Source organism: Phyllostomus hastatus, unplaced genomic scaffold (assembly GCF_019186645.2).
Source record: "Phyllostomus hastatus isolate PE091 unplaced genomic scaffold, TTU_PhHast_1.1 phas_scaffold_255, whole genome shotgun sequence".
NCBI lineage: Eukaryota > Metazoa > Chordata > Mammalia > Chiroptera > Phyllostomidae > Phyllostomus > Phyllostomus hastatus.
In genome coordinates, this window is record NW_025334019.1 from 491228 (window position 1) to 505141 (window position 13914).

The following is a 13914-nucleotide window of genomic DNA, read 5'->3' on the forward strand; positions in this document are numbered from 1 at the left end:
AGATTTCAGGTGATCTCACCATACACACAAAATAATAACTGAGGAGATGGATATGTTAATTAGCTTGACTGTAGCAACACTTACATATACAGGGTGGGGGAAAAGTAGGTTTGCAGTTGTGAGTACATGAAACACAGAGTTTATTCTTGTACTGCAAACTATTATATTATTTTCCATAAGATTTTTAAATCTACTTTTGCCCCATCCTGTACGTGTGTGTGTGTGTGTACACAATCATGTTGTACAACTTAAGTGTATACTTTTTATTTAAAAAAATAAAATAAGAATGACTATCTCATGTTTCCCTTCAGGTAGAATTAGGATTTTGATTTGATTTACTGACACTGATGGAATATGTCATTCTATTAATTTAATTTTTCATTCATGTCCACCAGTAAATTCTTATAGTTCACTTATAAATTTTAACTATATGGTGTATTCCCAGATATTTTATAATATTTATATAAATATATTTATATTTTATTTGAATTTTTTTCTCTATACATGTTCTAATTGGTTATTGCTAATATGTGGGAAATCTGTGGATTTGTGTAGTTACATCTTGTAACCAGACATCTTACTTAATTCTATTGTGTCAAAAAGTTTTTCAATTGATGTCTTCTGTTTTCTAGGTAGACATAATCTACAAATAATAATTTTCTCTTATTTAATTTTCATACTTCATTTCTTTTTGTCTTTTTACACTGGCTAAAACCTGTAAAAAATGATGAATAACAGTGATGGTGTTGTTTTTGTCTCGTTGCTATTATATGCTTCTAGTATTTTAACTATGAATTAGCCTTATTACATCATAGAACTTGTCACTGCATTACTATTTTACTAAGTGTTTTTAGAAAGAATATATAGTTTTCCAAATGTCCTTCTGGTACCCACTGAGATAATCAAATGGTGTCCTTCCCTTAACCTATTGATGTAATTAATTTTATCAGTAAATCTGTGTTTAACCATAATTATTTATATTCTCAGAATAAACTCTTACTTGTTCATACTGTATTTTTAAAACACTGCATGATTTAATTTACTATTTTATGTGAATCTTTGCATCTAAATTCATATGTGAGATCTGCTCTAACAGTTTTCCCAAAAATGTATTCCACAGGGATTAAGAGTAATTGGGGTGGGGAGTAGGGAGAACTGACAAATAAATTTGGAAAATTGCAGATTAAACAAAGTAAAATATTCTGTAGGATTACACGATCATATGTTGGGGCTCTCCAATAGGAGGCAATTTTGTACAGCATCTTAACTTATATGACAAAATAATTCTTATTTTCTGGAGCACTTAAAATAACTACTGTTCAGTTAAAACACATTGGAAAATGCTGATCTTTTATGCTTCCTGTCAGGTTGTGGCATCATGGTTATTCTGATCTCAAGAAATCATAAAATAATTGGGAATCTCTTTGTTTTCTTTTTCTATACCTTAGAGTGGTTGAAATAACATGGGATAGAATTCACTCATAACAATTTTGGGGTTCTTTTTTTTTCTCTTTTTTTTCCAAAAGAGTATGATCTTTAACAATCTTTCAATTTATTTCATGGTTGTGGTTAGAATCAGTTTAAAACCATAAAACAAAATGTTTTGCCCTTCCCTGGAACAGTGTATTTCCCACTTATGATATAGGCTTCCCATAAGCCTGAATTCTAGAGTGAAAAGATCATGGAGCAGAGACACCCTGACATGCAGAGGACATGAGGTCACAGGAATCGGGAGTGACTAGCACAGCATCATGTAGCCTATCTAAATATATACATCTTCATGAGTAAATTTTAGTAATTTATCTTTTTCTTGAAAGTTATGTTACAGAACAGACTGGGGGATGGGGCTGAATGATATAAAAGACACCCGCCTTTTCCTCCAGGGGCTCCTCCCCCATACTAGGTTCATTTTGCCCACAGCTAGAGGAAAGATGTCTCTCAATACCAGAGATTGATGAAAGGGAAAGGAATTACTATTTATTTAAAAGTTATACAGCCCACTTCTGGCCAAGATGGAGGCGTAGGTAGACACATTGTGCCTTCTCACACAACCAAAACAAGGGCAATTTAGAAACAAAAACAACCAGTACTAAAAGAAAACTAAACTGTATGGAAGTCCGACAACCAAGAGGTTAAAGTAGACACATTCATCCAGACCCATAAGAGGACGGAGTCGGACAGCTGGGCAGAGAGGGGTCTCAGCAAAGTGGTGGCTGGCGAACCCTGGGCATGCAGGGCAGTGGCTGGTGGACCCAGCAAGGGAGAGGATTGTGGAGGGGTGTGGCGCACAAGGTGGCTGGCGGACTGGGTGTTCCCACATTCCCACACAGATAAACCAGGCAAAACTGGGGAGCAAGACAGACCATGCAACCCAGGGTTCCAGCGCCGGGGAAATGAAGCCTCAAAACACCAATTGAAAACACCTGTGGAGGTTGAGGTACCAGGAGGAACTCCTAGCCTCACAGAAGAGTTTGTTGGAGAGACCCACAGGGTTCTAGAATGTACACAAGCCCACCTACATGGGAATCGGCACCGGAAAGACCCAATTTGCTTGTGGGAAGCAGGGAAGTGCCATTGTTCCCTCCTGGACCCCTCCCCCACATACAGCGTCACAACCCAGTGACTGTGTTGCCCCATCCAGGTGAACACCTAAGGCTCCACCCCTCACTATGTAACAGGAGTGTCAAGACAAAAAAAAAAATGGCCCAAACAAAAGAACACATCAAAGCTCCAGAAAAAATGCAACTAAGCAATGAAGAGAAAGCCAACCTATCAGATGTACAGTTCAAAGCACTGGTGATCAGGAGGCTCATAGAATTGGTTGAATTTGCCCTCGCTGGCATAGCTCAGTGGATTGAGCGCGGGCTGCGAACCAAGGGTCGCAGGTTCAATTCCCAGTCAGGGAACATGCCTGGGTTGCGAGCCAGGTCCACAGTGGGGGCCACGCCGAGAGGCAACCACACATTGACCTCTCTCTCTCTTCCTCCCTCCCTTCCCCTCTCTAAAAATAAATAAATAAATCTTAAAAAAGAACTGGTTGAATTTGGTCGCAAATCAGATGAAAAAATGAAGGCTATGCTAATTGAAATAAAGGAAAATGTACAGGGAACCAATAGTGATGGGAAGGAAACTGGGACTCAAATCAGCGGAGTGGACCAGAAGGAAGAAATATCCAGCCAGAAAAGAATGACAAAACAAAAATTCAAAAAAAAAAAAATGAGGAGAGGCTTAGGAACTTCCAGGACATCTTTAAATGGTCCAACATCCGAATTATAGGGGTGCCAGAAGGAGAAGAGGAAGAGCAACAAGTGGAAAACTTATTTGAACAAATAATAAAGGAGAACTTCCCTAATCTGGCAAAGGAGACTTCCAAGAAATCCAGGAAGCTCAGAGAGTCCCAAAGAAGTTGGACTCAAGGAGGAACACACCAGGGTACATCATAATTACCTTAGCCAAGATTAAAGAGGAGAGAATCTTAAAAGCAGCAAAAGGAGAGAGTCACCTACAAAGGAGTTCCCATCAGACTGTCAGCTGATTTCTCAAAAGAAACCTGGCAGGCAAGAAGGGGCTGGAAAGAAGTATTCCAAGTCATGAAAGGCAAGGACCTACATCCAAGATTGCTCTATCCAGCAAAGCTTTCATTTAGAATGGAAGGGCAGATCAAGTGCTTTTCAGATAAGGTCAAGTTAAAGGAATTCATCATCACCAAGCCCTTATTATATGAAATGTTAAAGGGATTTATCTAAGAAAAAGATAAAAAATATGAACAGTAAAATGACAGCAAACTCACAATCATTAACAACCACACCTAAAACGAAAACAAAGAAAACTCCTAGAACAGGAACAGAACCACAGAAATAGAGATCACATGGAGGGTTAGCAACAGGGGAGTGGGAGGGGGACAGAGGGGCAAAAGGTACAGAGAATAAGTAGCATAGATTGTAGGTAGAAAATAGACAGGGGGAGGGCAAGAATAGTATGGGAAATGTAGAAGCTAAAGAACTTATGACTCATGGACATGAACTAAGGGAGAGAATGTGGGTGGGAGGGGGTATGCAGGGTGGAGGGGAGTGAAAGGGGGGTAATGGGACAACTGTAATAGGATAATCAATAAAAATACATTTTTAAAAAATAATAAAAGTTACACAGAGTAAAGTTCTTTAGAGTACCCACAAATGCACAGTCCTTCCTTCTCCCTCTGCCCAGTCTGGGGTACTGTATCTCAGGAAAGAAGTAGAAGTCCATGATTCAGGCTCCCAGTACCATCCATGTGACAAAAGAGAACACCTCCAAAGCTGCGTGGTTCCCAAAAAGACGCCCAAAAGCTGCTGTGCCTGGGTTTAAATCCCAACGCCAATCTTCCTCTACAGCCTCATTTCTGGCTCCTCCCACAATTGGCCACAGCTGCCAGTATTCCAGGCAGGTGTGGTGCTGTGGTGTGGAGCCAATCATCGCCAAGCTCTTTTGGGCCCCATTACAAATCCCTATTTGGGGCCCCCTCTTGGCTGTACCATTAATTACAGTTATCCATTCCACCTAGATTTTCAAATGCACTGGTATATAGTTATACTTAGTATAATTTTGAATCTCTATATTGATGGATAGAAATGTCTCATTTGTGATGTTATTTTTTTCCTTTTTAAGAGTTGCCAGGGATCTGTTTTTATTAGTATTTTCGATGAACTGGTTGTTGGTTTTATCGATTTTACCTTTTTGCACCCTAATTTGTTCATTTTTATGTCATCAGCTACAGAAATTTATACTTTGTCTTTTTTCATATTCGTGAATGTTTTCCTGGTTCTTCATATGCCAAGTAATTAATTGTACTCTGAACATTTTGAATATTATGTGACCCTGGGTCTTGTTAAAATTCTGTCAAGAATGTTAGTTTTAGCCGACAATTTATGTAGATGGGTTCATGGACATGTTCTAACTTGGCCTCTGTGGGTGGTTGTTCCAATCAATGCCACTTTAGTTTTCAAACCTTTTGAATGAAATTTTTCCTTAGCTCATACACGACCCCGTGGCCAGTCCCAAAATTGGTCAGTGGTCTATCCTTTTGTCCACTTCTAGAGGTCTTTAGTATGTTAATTAGGAACACAGGAAACCCAGAACTTGGTAATCAACATTTGGGGGAGGGGTCACTTTCCAGAGCTCCTCCCTCCCTGTGTGTCTCACCCCAGTACTTGCCAGTTCTCTTGGGCTTCCCTTTTCTGTGCTCCAGACAGAAATCCCAACTAAGTTGAGACACTATTGAAAGTACAAGGGGCCACTAAAAAATCAATAGGTGTTAACTGCTCCACAACAGGTACAAATCAGAACTCCTCCTGGCAAACCATGACATACAGTTAGAGCTAACTGCTCAGGGGTAAATAAAACAAGGAAGGACAAGAATGTGCACTTGTGTATGTGTGTAGGGGGGTGAGTAGGAATTGCAAAAGTATATATGGTGGCCATATGAAGCTTATTTATGAAGTTACATTTGAGTGGCCACCTGAGAGAGTTGAAGAGTGAGAAAGTAGCTATCTGTAGGTTCCTGGGAAGCACTTTAAAAAAAAAAATTACGGCCCTGGCTGGTGTAGCTCAGTGGATTGAGTGCTGGCCTGTGAACCAAGGCGTCATAGGTTTGATTCCAAGTCAGGGCACATGCCTGGGTTTTGGGCCGGGTCTCCAGTGGGGGGCATATGAAAGGCAACCACACATTGATGTTTCTCTCCCTCTCTTTCTCTATCTCTTCCTCTCTCTCTCTGAAAAGAAATAAAATATTTTAAAAAATTATGGCAAGTGGGAAAGTCCTGAGGTAAGAGTAAAACAAGTTCATTCCACGAATAGCAGAGACAGGTGTGCTAAGCAGAATGCACAAGGGGAAGAACGATAGGGGGTAAATGAAGAGATTGGAAGCCATCTCACGTGAATGAACTTGTTTTAAAGATTTTAGTTATTTTTAGAGAGAGGGAAAGGAGAAAGAAGAAACATTAATGTGTGGTTACCTCTTACTCCCCGCGCCTTACTGGGGACCTGGCCTGCAACGCAGGCATGTATGTGCCCTGACTGGGAATCAAACAGCCCTTTGGTTCACAAGCCAGTCCTCAATCCACTGAGCCACACCAGCCAGGGCTCATGTGAATGAATTTAAAGGAATGGGGGATCCAGATTGGATAGGACTTTATGGATCATTTTAACAACTTTGGCTTGCTCTGAGTGAGACGGGAGGCAGTAGAAAGTTTTGAGCAATAGAGACACCTGATCTGACTAACATTGTACCAGAATCCCTCCTCTCCTTCAGCTTTCTTAGAGAACAGACTGAAGAGGAGCAAGAGTGGGAGCACGGAGCCGTCAGATGCTATTGCAGTGATCCGGGTGAGATGTTGATGACTGGGATCAGGGTGGTAGCTCAGTGCACAGCAACTATTATGAGTTGAATTGAATTCCCCAAGAAAATGTTGACATCTTAACCTTTAGTACCTGTGAATGTGACCCTATTTGGAAAGGGTCTTTGCAAATGTAATTAGTTGAGGTCATACTAAAGTAGGTGTGTTGCCACCCTTCAAGGCCAGGCAGGTCCATGGTATTCATGCAGATGGAAAAATATTCACGGAGCCATTAGGATGTCTGTCATGCCTTTATTTATGGGTGGGCAAGCCACGCACACTACAGGCTGTGTGTCTACCTGGATATCTCATGTCATGGCCCTTGCTCCCCAGTGTGGCACCCATTGTGGCACCTGTCCCCTTGCATGTCTCTCATCATCATTGCCCCCAGCAGGGAGTCCTACCTGTTTAAGTACTAGAGGGGAACAAGCAAGATGCCAGACTTATATAACATAATTCTGCACATGTGAGCCCACCTGATGTTATGGGAACAGTTTATTAAACCTAGTCTCAAGGCTATGGGAACACTGCTCCCCTTAGTCACCTGGGTGAGGAAGCCAGACTGCCTCCACTTACCCCACAGTAGGGTAGACCCCTAATCCAAGTGACTGGTGTCCTTATAAAATGGGGACATTTGGACATAGGCATGCACACACAGAGAACCCCATATGAAGTTTAGCATGATGCTGCCACAGGCCAAAAAATTAGAAGCTGGGAGAGGCCTGGAACAGATCCTTCCCTAGAGCTTTCAGGGAGTAGTGTGGCAGTGCTAACAGCTTGATTTCAGACTTCTACCTCCAGAACTGTACCACAGCACATTTCTATTGCTTAAGCCACTCAGTTTGTCATACTTTGTTACAGCAACTGGCAAAATAATACACTAACAATAGCAAGGCCTCGGGAAAAAATGGTTTGAGGCATATCACTGATACAGTTGTTGGTACCTGGGAAATAACACCAGGCCAGTACTTGGATAACTGAAGTGCCCCAGAGATGTTAAAAATGCTCCCCACACATTGCCCAAAAAAGTTTATGATGCTTCCAATGTTTCAGTTAGGGCAGAGCTGGAGGCTGAGATAAGGAGGATAGAGCAAAGTTGTTGGGAAATAGGTGCAGAAAAAGCACAACCTGCTAAAAGAAAGTGCCATAGGTTGGGGGCTGCACTAAGGAAGAGTCCCATATGAAAGCTTCTTTTTTGTTTTTTAAACTTTTAAAAAAAAAGATTTTATTTATTTATTTATTTATTTATTTATTTATTTTAAGAGAGAGGGGAAGGGAAAGAGAAAGAGAGGGAGAGAAACATCAATGTGTGGTTGACCCTCACATACCCCCAACTGGGGATCTGGCCAGCAACCCAGCCATGAGCCCTGATTGGGAATTGAACTGATGACCCTTTGCTTCGCAGTCCCGTGCTCAATCCACTGAGCTACACCATCCAGGACTTAAAAAGATTTTTTAATTTTTATTTATTTTTCCAGAGAGGGAAAGGGAAATAAGTGAGAGACACATTGATCGGTTGCCTCTTGCACTTGCCCCAACTGGGAATCAAACCAGCAACCTTTCGCTTTGTGGAACAATGTCCAACCAACTGAGCCACACCATAGGGCTTTTTTTTTTCTTTTCATTTTTTAGTTTACTTAAAATACAGCCCAATGTGCTCCTGCTGACAGCAAAGCAGTTGACCTGAGGGCTTTATAGTTGATTCTCCTCCTGCTATTCTGACTCCTCTTGCCTAGGGAAAAAAAAAAAGCCTAACATCAATGGTTTATAAATACAGGCTGACAATGCATAGATGTGGGCTGGAGGACGTGCTGATTCTTTGGTTACTATTTACTATGAATGAATAATTTTCTCTAGAGTTACTAGTTATCTGAATTTCTCCCAGAACCATTTTGGGTCCTATCTACTTTCAGAAGTTCTTAGTGTATCCAACTTTTACCCGTGGGGTAAGTGGAGTGTCAAGGAAGGGGGTATGACAGGGAACAGGGAGGAAGGGAAGGGGTTCCATGCTTAGTTCCCAGCTTGCCTGTCCTGCCTCCATCTAGCCCCAGGGCTAAATTCCCTTGTTCCTCCAGCCTTTTGTTTTTCCATGCCATCTTTATTGTACTGGAACTTGACTGCTCCTCCCCTGGAATAAAATTTATTTTCTCCAGTATCTTCTTTCCCTGTCATCTGACCTGCACAGATTCTAGCCAGAAAGCCAAGGTCAGTCCTAGACTTTGGTCACCTCCAAGGTAGGCAAGGACCAAGTGGAGAAGGGCAACCAGCCCACTTTTTAACCAAACACTGGTGTGTTTTCAGTGTGACACCAAATATTCAATAGATAATGAAAAGCCAGTACTGTCACTTTGCTCTGGTAGTACAACCAACTGTTACAGTAGAGTTGAAATTAAGTATCTAGGGTCAATTAAAATCGAACTCTTAAGCTGCCTCTGGACCACCTGAGAAGTTACTGCCCAATCCAGGCTAGACATGGGCTAAAGTAACCAAGGATGTGAATAATAAGAAAAGGGATTGTTATATGCTGACCTTTTCCCTGTTTTTTTTTTGTTTTTTTGAGAGAGGGGAAGGGAGGGATAAAGAGAGGGAGAGAAACACTGATGTGCAAGATACAGTGATTGGTGGCCTCTCGAACGACCCCACTGGAGACCTGGCCTAGAACCCAGGCATGTGCCCTGACTGGGACTTCAACCAGCAACCTTTCAGTTCACAGGCTGGCACCCAATCTACTGAGCCACACCAGCCAGGGCTTGCTTTTTAATGTTTATATTTTTTTGCTCTCTAGAATCCACAGGTTTGATCTGGAGAAAATAAGCTGATTCAATCTAAGACAGGTTTACTTGAGGAGATAAAAAATCTGAAAGAAATTTCCTATTTGGTCATAGACTACCTCCAAATAAAGTACTCTCAAAAGCCAAATAGAGTTGTCACACAATTAACTAAACATAAACATATTTGATCATACTCAATGGGCAAAAATTAAAATCTTTTCCACTAAGATCAGGAACAAGACAAGGCTGTTCACTTTCACCACTTCTATTCAATATAGTACTGGAAGTTTTAGCCACAGCAATCAGACAAGAAAAAGAAATAAAAGGCATCCAAATCAGAAAGGAGGAAACAAAACTGTCACTGTTTGCAGATGACATGATAGTGTACCTAGAAAATCCTATAGACTCCACCAAAAAACTGCTTGACCTAATAAATGAATTTGGCAAAACAGCGGGATACAAAGTCAACATCCAGAAATCAAAGGCATTGCTGTACACCAACAATGAAACAGCAGAAGCAGAGATCAAGGAAAAAATCCCATTTGAAATAGCAAAAAGAAAAATAAAATATCTAGGAATAAACCTAACCAAAGAGGTAAAAGACCTGTATTCAGAACACTACATACCACTGAGGAAAGAAATCAAGGAAGACACAAACAAATGGAAACATATACCGTGTTCATGGATTGGAAGAATTAATATCATCAAAATGTCCATACTACCAAAAGCAATTTACACATTCAATGCAATTCCTATTAAAGTACCAATGGCATATTTCACATAGAACAAACACTTCAAAAATTTATATGGAATCATAAACGACCCCGAATAGCTGCTGCAATTTTGAGAAAGAAGAGTAAAGTAGGAGGGATCACAATACCCGACACTAAACTATACTACAAGGCCACTGTAATCAAAACAGCCTGGTACTGGCATAAAAACATGCACATAGACCAATGGAACAGAACAGAGAGCCCAGAAATAAACCCAAGTCTCTATGGTCAATTAATATTTCACAAAGGAGGCAGCAACATAAAATGGAGTAAAAATAGCCTCTTCAACAAATGGTGTTGGGAGAACTGGACAGCCACGTGCAAAAAAATGAAACTTGAGCACCAACTTAACACCATATACAAAAATAAATTCAAGGTGGATAAAAGACTTAAATATAAAACATGACACCATTAAAGTCCTAGAGGAGAACGTAGGTAGGAAAATCTCAGATATTTCACGCATAAACTTTTTTACTGACTTGTCCCCTAGAGCAAGGGACATAAAGGAAAGAATAAACAAATGGGACCTCATCAAAATTAAAAGCTTCTGCACAGCTAAAGAAAACAGTATCAAAATTAAAAGAGAACCAACTGTATGGGAAAACATATTTGCCAAAGATACCTCAGACAAGGGTTTAATCTCCAAAATATATAAAGAACTTACACGACTGCACTCTAAGACAAGGAATCCAATTAAAAAATGGGCAAAGGACTTGAACAGACACTTCTCCAAGGAGGACATACAGAAAATCCAAAGACACATGAAACGATGTTCAATATCGCTAGCTGTCAGAGATGCAAATTAAAACCACAATGAGATACCACTTCACACCAGTCAGAATGGCCATCATAAACAAAGCAACAAACAGCAAGTGTTGGAGAGGTTGTGGAGAAAAGGGGTCCCTAGTGCACTGTTGGTGAGACTGCAGACTGGTACAACCACTATGGAAAGCAGTATGGAACTTCCTCAGAAAACTAAAAATGGATCTGCCTTTTGACCCTGCGATTCCACTGCTGGGACTCTATCCTAAGAATACTAAAACACCAATCCAAAAGAACCTATGCATCCCAATGTTCATAGCAGCACAATTTACAATAGCTAGATGCTGGAAGCAACCAAGATGCCCATCAGTAAATGAATGGATCAAAAAACTATGGTACATTTACACAATGGAATTCTATGCAGCAGAAAGAAAGAAGGAGCTCCTACCCTTTGCAACAGCTTGGATGGAACTGGAGAGTATTATGCTAAGCGAAACAAGCCAGGCAGGGAAAGACAAATACCATATGATCTCACCTTTAACAGGAACCTAAACAACAAAACAAAGAAACCAGCAAAATATAACCAAAGACACTGAAATAGAGGACAGGCTGACAGTGACCACAGGGGAGTGTAGAGGGAATTTCGGGGGACATTGGGAAGGGTTCACGGGAACAAACTTAAAGGACACATGGACAAAAACTAGGGGGAGGGTGGTAATGGGAGGGAAGTGGGGAGGGGTGGGGGGGGCTGGATTGGGAGTAAAAGGGAGAAAACTGTATTTGAACAATGATTAAAATAAAAAAAAATTGAAAACCATGGCCAAGAGGCATGATCCTTTATAAACAAAACTGCTCAAATATACTGTGCACACCGGGTCCATGCTTTTTGTTCAATGTGTCTGTAACCAAATATGACATCAGACAAGAGAGAGGGACACAAATAAAAGCTCTTTAAGACACAATTCTCACTTGAGTTTTCATGTGCACATAGAACCCTGGGACAGCTTTTAATAAAAACAAGCAAAGCATCTCTGTGCACATAACACATTAACCAATTTCTCCAGCCTCAAACCCTTCCAGTCTCAAACTGGTTTCTTCTCACAACTGCTCATGTAAGCAGTACTCCTTGGGGCCAGAAGAGTATTAATATGTAGAAAATATGGTTAATTAGTAGGCCCATCTCTTTTATGATACTGGTTATAATTATAAAATATCAAAATAAAAAGCGTAAAATGTGAGAAATTTTATCAATTTTGGCCACATGTCTAAAAAGTCACTCTGCAATTACGTCACAAATAGTCTCACTAAATTTATAGCATCTCCAATCCATTGTATAATTATGAAACTTTGGAGACTTGGACTTCCCAGATGATGCCTTACTTTCACCTAACATGGACAGAAATGCTTCCATCCAGCCCTTTAAAACACATAACTATATATTTTGGCAGAACAGTTATTACCTAAGGGGTTTATATAAAAGGATCTGGAAAAGTAAGTAATCCATTATCCAAAACTGGTCCATGATTACACAAGATTCAACAAGCTATGAGAGAGATGTATTAAAACCCCTCTCTCCTCTCAAGACAACAAACTGACCTTGAATTAGCTTTCTAGCTCAGTTCCTAGAAATGTGATGAACGTGGACCATTAGCAGTGTGAACAGGAGTTTGATTCTGGTAAAATGCCGAATGGTACCTTGTGTCCAAGCTGGTAGGGCACTGAGTGCTCACACGTGCTAGGAGTCACAGCTCTGGCTTCCCAGGTACAGTGTACCTGTTGTTCCCGGGACCTATCCCTAGTCAGGATATGGGGATGCTATGCACAGGTGACTGTTACGATGAGGTGGTCCCTTAGGGCTTCTAAACCAGGGGGTTCTTGCACCCATCTGTGTAGTCTATAGAGACGGTTGTGAGAATTCCTACATAGGAACTATGCCTAAAGCTGCCCCATCATGGTGTCTTGCCTTCTCATGTCCTCCAGAGTAAACTGGCATCACACATAGCCTATTCAGGTCTTGGGAGTTTAAATGTGTGTAGTTGAACCCAACGTCAACTGTGATAGGAGTTGAGCGTGTACTCAGCAGTATCTACAGAGACAACAATCCCACATTAGTATGAAATAAGCACAGGCATGGCTATCAAAAAGGTATGGCATTAGAACCAACCAAGACAAACCTTTAAGAAATGGTTTAAGACCCATAAAGGGATCACTGAGGTTGAGGGCAGAGAATGGCAAACATACAGAATATTTATTCACTAAAGGACTGAAGTTAATATTTTTACCAAACTTAGTTATAAATAAAGGAGTGAGGCATCATGGTACAGAGGGAGGGAAATTCATTCAGGAGCTGGATCTGGGTCTTTTGCTGGTTATGCAGCCTTGTATGGTCCTTCCCTCTGTAGCCATTGGTGTCTACATGGTAGAGGAGGGTAGGAGTAGTGGGGATGATGAGTTGTGCTTTCCATCAGCCCCTGCTGTTGCTTCTGACAAAATTACTCTGTTAACCCCAGAAAATAAAATGCTATCTATAATTATTCACTTCCTAAGTACATTTTTGGTAATCTAGTCTCAGGGGAAAAAGCCTAAATATAACGTCTTATATAAAAATAAACTGAATTAGTTGTCACTAATAATAGAGAAAAAATTTTAAAACCGCCCAGTGTCTAAGTGTGAATCACAATTTACTACAGGCTCATCCATTTGACTATTATGAAAGTAGTAAAATGTTAATGTAATAGCACTATGCAATAAGCAAATTCCATGTTAAGTGAATAAAGGTAAAAATTACACAGAAAAATATTTCAATTATGTTTTTATAAAAACTTATGCATAGAAAAGGAAATGGAAGACAGAATGTTAGGAGAAACTACAAGTGAAACAAAATCTTTTTCCCATTTTCTAAATTTTCTCAAATGAATATGTTTTATAATGGAAAAAAAAAAAAAGTTAAATTTGTTGCATTTCCAACACATCTGTTACCCAGTGTCAAGTTTTATAGTCGATCTTTTGCCCATTATCTTCTATAGGTCTATTATACTAATATTAAAATTAAACTTGAAAACATCATGTCAAATCAGGTTAGTTGTATTATTCTGAAAATGTAAACCATCGTAAGAGAAACGATTTGGCTGAGGCACAATTTAAATCTCTCCCTTTTACTTAAGAGAGCCTAACACCATACCTGAAACATACTAGGTGTTTATATGTTTGCTGAATAATTAACTTAATTTTTGCTCT